Source organism: Dermacentor andersoni, chromosome 6, assembly GCF_023375885.2.
Source record: "Dermacentor andersoni chromosome 6, qqDerAnde1_hic_scaffold, whole genome shotgun sequence".
Taxonomy (NCBI): domain Eukaryota; kingdom Metazoa; phylum Arthropoda; class Arachnida; order Ixodida; family Ixodidae; genus Dermacentor; species Dermacentor andersoni.
The window spans coordinates 98,014,114-98,022,659 of record NC_092819.1 but is presented as its reverse complement, the minus strand read 5'-3'; the positions used below and the strand labels follow the sequence as shown (position 1 = coordinate 98,022,659).

At 42.2% G+C, this 8,546-nt stretch overlaps 1 long non-coding RNA gene across 1 annotated transcript; it reads left to right on the top strand.

The window, feature by feature from the left end:
* Nucleotides 1-819: 819 nt before the first annotated feature.
* Nucleotides 820-8,329, top strand: LOC126522619 (uncharacterized). Its single transcript, XR_008610560.2, has 4 exons — nt 820-955; nt 1,485-1,561; nt 5,307-5,364; nt 8,234-8,329. It is a non-coding gene; the product is annotated as an uncharacterized lncRNA (long non-coding RNA).
* Nucleotides 8,330-8,546: the final 217 nt, after the last annotated feature.

Below are 8,546 nucleotides of genomic sequence, written 5' to 3'. Positions count from 1 at the left end.
CCTCGAGATTAGCAGTGCACAACATAGCCGCTATGTCACCATGGCGGTTACGGTTAGGCTGGTGAAGTATGTCTCGCTGAGAGATGTACGCGGCTCTACTCCTTTATATTTCACACTTTATGGCTATTATATCAATGGCGGGGGGATTACACTACTTTCGCTTCAATTTTATATTTGATTCGGAGAACTTACAATACTGAGTAAGCATTTGAGTGTGAGGCTGTTATTTCTGGGCAACAATCAAACCACCTTTTATGCGTCCATAAGGGTTTGAAAATGTTTAGTGTCTGCAGGAAAACTTGACCTACCATACCACGCTGCGTGTAATGCTCGGTAACAAGGGTATAAGCAAATTTTCGTACAAACAAATCTTGAAGGTCGCTGTTTTACAACATCGATCACAATAATTCGATGAATCAAAATATTCGTGTAATAGTGAGACAAAATAATTATTGTAGCATCCCTTGCACTCCACGGCAAGCTTATTTCATCACCAAGAACGCCCACAGCAAGCAGCACAAGGCCGCAGGACGTTAATGTTGCCTTGTAGAAAACATGCCAAACCAATAACTGCTCCTATCGCAAAGATCGGCTCAACGCGATTCATAATTTATTCTTACTTTCTCCGCCTCAGCGAAGTGAGCCTCAGAGAGCAGGCGCTTAAGACGAGTTACGTTTCGAATCACTTAGCTTTCGTAAACAAGTTTAAGGAAAAAGACCACATGAAATGTGGAATTATATATTCTGGAAGTAGCCTGCAGCAATGCGAGAACGTTTTTGTTCTTCAGCGGAGACCCTATATATTGAGGAGAAGGCGTAACGCGAACATCTTTTACTGGAGTACCGACCACCACACTTGGATTAGTCTTGTATCGCCGCTCGCCTACAAGCTCTGAGAACAACACCACGATGAAGACAACGGTGCTAATACTGGCCGTCCTTCTTATCTCAGCAGGTAGGTTCTGAGGCGGCGAAGTTTTTTGAAGCTCTCCAAGGGGATGGGAGGGAAAGTACCTTAAAGTTATGCCTCTCAATCTAAAATACAGTAATATGTTAGCTGAAGTTGGCTTCTATCTGGCATTGGCCTTAAAGTTCATTAGTCAGCGTCTATAGACGGCATTCCTTCATGCATGTGTATGAACGTTTCCCTAGAAACAAGACGAGCACAGAACTTGAATAACAATAAACTGATTTACTGAACGCTTTAGGAAAATTAAAGCTTATTTGAAATTAAACAGTAAATACAGGACGATGTCCGCTGACTGCTAGCAGAGTGCGAGGCGGAGGTTTATGTGTAGTCGTCGTGTCCATGAAATGGGGCAACCGACATACAGCTAAGACTAAGGCAACAGTCAGTAAGTCAATATGCTAGCTGCGTTATTTATAAACCCAATTTCACTTTGCCGTTTTCATATGATATAAGATTGTGTTAGCATTCGTGGCCTCGGCACTATGGAAAACTTCATTGTCAAGTCCTCCCGCAGTGATGCTGACCGAGGGGGCGCCTGCTAAACCTTCAAGATCCGGCTCACAGGGTGGTTCGCAGGGCAAGAAATGTGGGGTAAGTAGAATGTTGTCCAAAGAATCATTTTGTGCCAAAATGCCAATGACAGTGTGGGCGATGCACACGATAGTGGTGATGAAAGTTACTTGTACGCGCCCGCGAAGCTTTTTGTTTGGTGAGAAAAGCGCTGTGGAAAGCACAAGATGTTGTCTGCAGCCAGTATTGACGTTTAGTAGGCGCACGAAATCTGCAGACGGATCTACAGTGAACATCAGAGGCCCTAGAAGGATAATACTCTTCGACGCGTTAGCACAGGCCAGAAAATAAAACACACGAGCTGCACTTAGGTGAGCGAAAGTAATCGCATTCTTCGCAGTACAACACTCCTTACTCTGAAAAAAAAGAAAACGCAGTAGGAAATTTCTTTTGTTTGCAATCTGCTGATAAACGGGAATAATGGCACAGCAAGGAAGTAATCGTCGAGAAGTTCTGATGCCGAAGAATATTGGTTGAGCGCTTACTCTACTCGAAGCAGCTCGTAAGCTGGCAGATGCCTTAGGAATACTTGTGTTCATGATTGTCAAAACGGGTGTAGCTAACTGTCGTTGAGGGTACTTGAGCATACTATAACGGAAACAAATGAATAACCAATAACGCTGTGTTGCCAACGCAGAGCACTGGTACAAATGGAGACAGTAGCAGGACTTAGTGAAGTGGCTGTGATTCTGGAGGAACGAACAAAGCTTGCACCGTGAAAAAAAAAGGAATATGCAGATGCAACGCACATGTTGGAGCTGTAGATGTGAAGCATAGCCTTACTCAAGTCCGAAGGTGCGAATAAATTTTATACAGCTGATGACGATGCATACTATAATGTTTGATATGATCCAATGCAACACGCAAACAAATGCATTGTTTACCTACATAGAAGGTTACACTTTCTGTCGCGTCCAATTTTTGTGTTTCGACACTACACAGCTTACACCTGTGCCGAAAGGCAAACACATGTTTAGGACGATCCAGGGTAAGACGTCTACGCAGCCAGGTCCTCAGGACGCAAATTATGCGAGATGTTTGTTGAGGTAAGAATGGCAGTGACAGGTGTAGGAATATTTGCGGATTGTCAACCTTTTTTTGTAACAGCGGAAGCACGGAAATATTTGATTAAATTAAATTATGGAGTTTTACGTGCCAAAACCACTTTCTGATCATGAGGCACGCCGTAGTGGAGGATTCCGGAAATTTTGACCACCTGGTGTTCTTTAACGTGCACCTAAATCTAAGTACACGGGTGCTTTCGCATTTCGCCCCCAGGAATTATGTGATTAAACAAATAAAAATATTGAAGGAATCCGTTGACTCAAATGCCCCATTTCGATAAGAAGTTTGTGTAGTCTACAGGAACTTGTGAGTGGCCAACATATGTTTCGGCTTTATTAGTAACTTATTTGTTATCACGCAGAAAAGACGTGTTGAGTTTCAAGTGGCTCTAACCTAAAAATGTCTTCTATACGGTCAAATGTTCCGACTGTCAAGCAGTATACATTGTCGAAACGAGAAACTTGACCGACAGAATATAGCAACACAAGAGCGATGTCAGAACGTTCTCCAGACAGCGAAACCCTTTAGCCGAACTCTCAGAAGATGCAGACCACAATATTGCCTTCGAAGAAACCAAAATTCTCAAAACCAAGACCAACTAACAAAAACGACTTTTGTTTGAGCAATGGTGCATACAAAACACCAGATACAGCATCTGCTGTTCCAAAGGAAACCGGCCATCAATTTACATTCACTGTGTAAGAACCGCCACAAAAAAAGAAATTAACCATCTAGGATCACGTCCAGCTTACCACCATTACGCAGCCAAGAAGAATCCAACACACCCTCCCCAACCTGCGTCAACCCCCTGCCCACATCAGCAACACAAGAACGACGACAGAATGTTCCCCAGACAGCGAAACAGCACACCATTAGCCGAACACTCAAAAGAGACGCACAAGAAAATTTTCTGCGAAGAAACCAAAATACTTACAACACAAACTAACCAACAAAAACGACAGCGTGTACAGTTACAAAGAAAACCTGCCGTCAGGTTATATTCACGATGTAATCACAGAACTATCTCAGACCGCGCCCAGCCTACCGCGCATAAGTAGCTAAAATAATTCAACACACCCTCCTCCACCTCAGCCAGGAAAGCTAAAAAGTTGTACGTTGATATCCTCGTCGTCACCTACCCCTCAAGGAGACGAATTCATTCCGAGAACGCCTGGAAAATGCACTTATTTCTTGGCTGGAGCCACTTAAAAGTAATAATTAATTAGTCCAACCGGACAGGCAATTCGACGCGCAGAGGAATACATTTTGGCGAATGCACTTAGTGTGTCGCAAAATGCAGTCACTGCAATGTTGCTCTAACATGGGCGTTATATATAAAGTGTATATCAGGTGCAGCGCTGCACGTTAGAGCGTTGCACCTGATATATGCAACGGGGTACACGAGATGTTGGCCAAGCATCTGAATGCGCTCGCCAAGTCGAAGGACTGCTCAATGGCGTTGAATTGGACAATGCTTTCGCATTCAGGACACATAAGAAGTGCTTAGGTGTCCTCGCAGTTTTTGTTTCAAAGAGTTGGCTGCAGCCCAGCTCTAGTGGTTCGAAACAGAACTGCAGAAACGATGTGAAACTAGATGTAGGAATGCTCCGTGTAAAAAAAAAAAAGTGATGCATGCTCCCATATATGATGTCGCCGTATCGAGTGCGCTATTGAATTGGGCTTGTCAAGCGACGGCACGGCCCAAATTTTTTTTTTGTTTCCTGCCAGCCAGACTCATATACCGAGACGCCTGACGCTGCTGAAAAAAAAAAGAAAGATGACAGAAGTGATCGACTCAGTGCATTATTATATTCAGCGCTCTGGCGGCGTTGCATAAAAATGTGGCATTAGGTAAAAGATCACGGATATCAGAAATGTTATGCTGTCTTGCATGGTGCATACTAAACGTGATCAGAAACTATGCAAGAAAGTGTTAGGTCATATATTTGCACCGCATTTCCCACTTGTGTCGCTTTAAGATTCTCTGCTTTTAGTAAAAGAAAGAAAGGAAAGAAAGAAAACAGAGAGACGTTGTTTGAGGACAGCGCATTAAGGATTAAGCAGAATAATACGTTAGAGGTACCAGAAAGTTGAGCAAGTTGACGCCGAAGTGCGGTCTTCTACATTTCAAGGCGTGCCGCTGACCACACATCCATAGGTTTCCAACCCTTCTGTATAATCTGGAAACTCTGCTAAAGCAACGGTCACGGTTAGCGCGCAATTAAACCGAAAGTTACATAGTTATATGCTACAGTCAGAGTTTCTCGCAGTATTACCCAGTGAAGAAACTGACACAGGATTACTGTTGCATGCGCGTGAATGTTGGAATGTGAATGTTGGAATGCGATGGTTTCATATCGGCATCGTCCCCGAAGAGCCCGGACACCTTGAAGGCGTTTCTTGTTAGCAGCATTCCGTCTGTCAAACTGGTTTTTTTCTCCACTAAAGCGCCATCTAACACACTGTGTCTGAATTATTACGCAAGAGATTTTATTGAATCAATGCGGCGTTGCTTGGGTCGCACAATTTTGTCAAGCGTAATGAGTACCTGGCGCTGTGTTAAACATAGAGAGCTATCACAAAGTCATTGATGAATGCTGTCACACTCTACATCATAAACTTTATTAAAATATCAGATACGGTTAACGAAAAGGAAATACAGATAAATAAATAATCAATTCAATTTGTCTGTTGCCTGCAGTCCAAGATCTGCAAAGCAAACGAGACCTGCCAGGATGGTGCTTTCGCACGGCCTATATGTGAGTACTTTACTTCGTTTAGTCGTGGGGTTTTGCCCCGCTGGCAGCGTGAGTGTCACGTGACGTGCTTACGCCACATTTAGCTTGACGGTACCATTTACTTCAGACTCGTTAAAAATAAATGCTCATGTGGGGAAATTGCCGACAAGCCGTTGAAGTGCCATATCTCCCTATAGTGAGACCTTCTTCTGGAGCCCATGGATGGATCAGTCCTTGAGCACTGCCGCACTTAAGTATTTTCGAAGAGACAGAGGAACGGGGAAAGGCAGGGAGGTTAATCAGAGGGGAATATCTGGTTTGCTACCCTACGCTGGGGAAATAGGGGAGGGGGAGGTAAAGTAATAACAAAGTAGAGATAAAGAAAGAAACGAGCACAGACATACAATCAAACTTGGTCACTGTCGCCGCAGACTGTCACCGCACAGCACAGCAGCACTTGCAGCACTACGAACATCTATTCATGCTACAGCCGCTTGTCTACTTCTGTAGCCCTTAAAAACTGCAACAGTGCCCTCGTCGCCCTCTGTATTTTCGAGATTTTCAACATGCCTATAGCTGCAAGGCACCACAGATAAAACAGTGAAAAAAAAAAACGAATCAAATCAACAGCATCGGCACACCACGACAACACTATAGTGACACAACTCATTATGTTGTATTACCACTTGTGAGAACTTGAGTCTCTTATGATCTTTCTCATTAAAATTTACTGCGGAGTGCAGGGAACAGGACTGTTAGCATGATACACTAAACTGAAATATATGACTGCGTACAAACAGTTGAAATTAAGAATAAATTACATTGACCATCTGTTGAGGTTGTTGACTCGACAGCAATACTATTAACGAAACGTATTTGACCCCTGTGCCACTGTGGTGATAGCTGCTGTTATGCTTTCAGAGTGTCCTGGTCATGGCGGCTATAGTAATCTTCCTGTTATTTTGCATATTTTATTCATCATTCTATTAGTAGCTGTAAACTTAGAAAAATATGCGTAGTTGAAGTAAACAACAATAGAAGTGTTCTGTATTAATTAAATTGATATTTCTCAGCTTTTCTTAACGGTGATCACTTGTTCAGAAAAATTGCTCGGCATTGGGATGGATGCACAGATCATGGTGACATTTCGCATCATAATAGATTGTTCTTAAACTAATTGGCAACTGTTTCACTATAACTACAACCTGTAGTGCCCATAATTAGTTCTGCTGAAACAATAAATATCTAATATTTTGTATCATCATGAGACACGTTTAGAATCCATAAGCATTTATTGTTGAAAGGAAATTATTTTTCATATGCATCGCTTATTAAATTTGCGAGAGTTTTGGTGGCTATAATATAGAAATAAATCAAAACGAGCCTCATTGAATATCAATTAAAGTATGCCTAATCGAATCATCTTTAAGTGTGTATTGCGTAATAACAGCAATTACAAGGAGGAGCCTGAAAAATAACTGGCTACATCTGCTACGAGGTGCGCCACACCTGCCGTCTGCCTGGTCATGAAATCCTCGCCTTGAAACTTCATTTGTAAGCTAATTTTATAGAGCATTATTAGAATGCACATGCACAGGTACTGTAAGAAGCCTCAGCTGAAATTTCGTCAGCCTACAAAGAGCATGCGTGCCCCATCAGAGCACCATCACATAGCACAATGTGTTTGGTTTAATGTAAATGTATTGTAAAGTTTCATACCTTTCATTGCTTGGCCACCAAATAGATTTGTTTTAATTTGTACATTGTATTTCAATTTGATAAATTGTCGCTTAAGCCTCCCGTTTTTTTTTTCCTTATTGCATGATTTCTGCAACAGTTCCGCACCATCTGTGGTGTATTCGTTTCCTGTATATTGGAGCGTTTTCTTCCAGCGGCAGTTGACCTTCAACTACATACTCTGTCGAAAATTACCGCAAATGTGTCAATATTATAACTATACACCTCTCATCGCTTTATACACACCAATTCTTCAAATTTAATGTATCTGTTCCGCTGTATCCTATACGTTACTAGTACTTTATTGTCAAGTAAAGCCAGCACAAGATTACCACAAGGAAAGCATACAGCCAATTACATGTCTGAATAAGCGAAACGTTTAGGTTACATATAGGTAAAAATTAAAGTGGACAGAAAAGGAACATGCCGCACTTGGAATAGGAACCCACGTATTCGCATTACACGTCCGAGGCTCTTCATTGAGCAGCCGCGGCAGTGTGTCCCCGTCCGCTTTCTTGCGTTCTTATGTGCGTGTGCTAGAGTTAACGGTGGGAGTTTTAACAAGCAAACTCACTAACTGTCTTGGTAGCTGGTATAGAATATCTTTTCACAAACCGCGTCATGCTTAGCGGCAGAAAAGATTATGCATGTCAGCGACTAAGGGCTTTAGTGGCGGCACTGGCTCAGGCTCCCAGCGTCCAGATTAATCTTCCAGTAGGTATAATTTCAATAGCTATATTAAAGAAAGAATCATAACAAGCCAAGAAACAAAAAATCGGGACCCTTGGTTAACCCTCTTCCTTCTCGTTTCTTCAATAAACAAATCATTCCTGCTACGCTTACCGCCTGGTCATTGTGTGTTGGCTTTATGTGCCTGACTTAGGACTACCTCGACTCTCTTGCCACTAGCGCATGTTTATGTATTTCTTGCCTACTCTGATATGGCGCTCAATTAATATAGAAAACTGGCGGCAAAGATTTTAGAACATTTCAAATATCATTAAAATGCAATAATTTAGCACTTGCTGTTTAGGTAAGTCTGAACAAAAGTGTTTCCTTCTAGCATAGTTAATTACACTGTGTTATGTCGACAACGAGTGTGATGCATAGTTGTGTTTGCAATAAAATTATCGCTTTTCATCAATCTGCGCAGGCGTCAGTCAACTCATATACAAATAAAAGCCCCATGGATGAGCACCAACAAGATCAATCTGCTTGGCTGGTCAATAAAGTTACTTTTGCTCACTCAGCACTGTATCCGAGCTGCTTGCGAATGCTTGTTTTTAGTTTCATGACATACATACACCAGGAGTTTCGACACATCAACTTCATAACACAGCGAAAAGAAAGACATCACGAAATCATGTAGAAATGACCTTTTTGAAATAATTATTGTGGGCGCGCCAAAGGTAATTGTAATTCCAAAGCAGATACGAAAAAATACTGCCAAAGGCATAGTGCAAGCG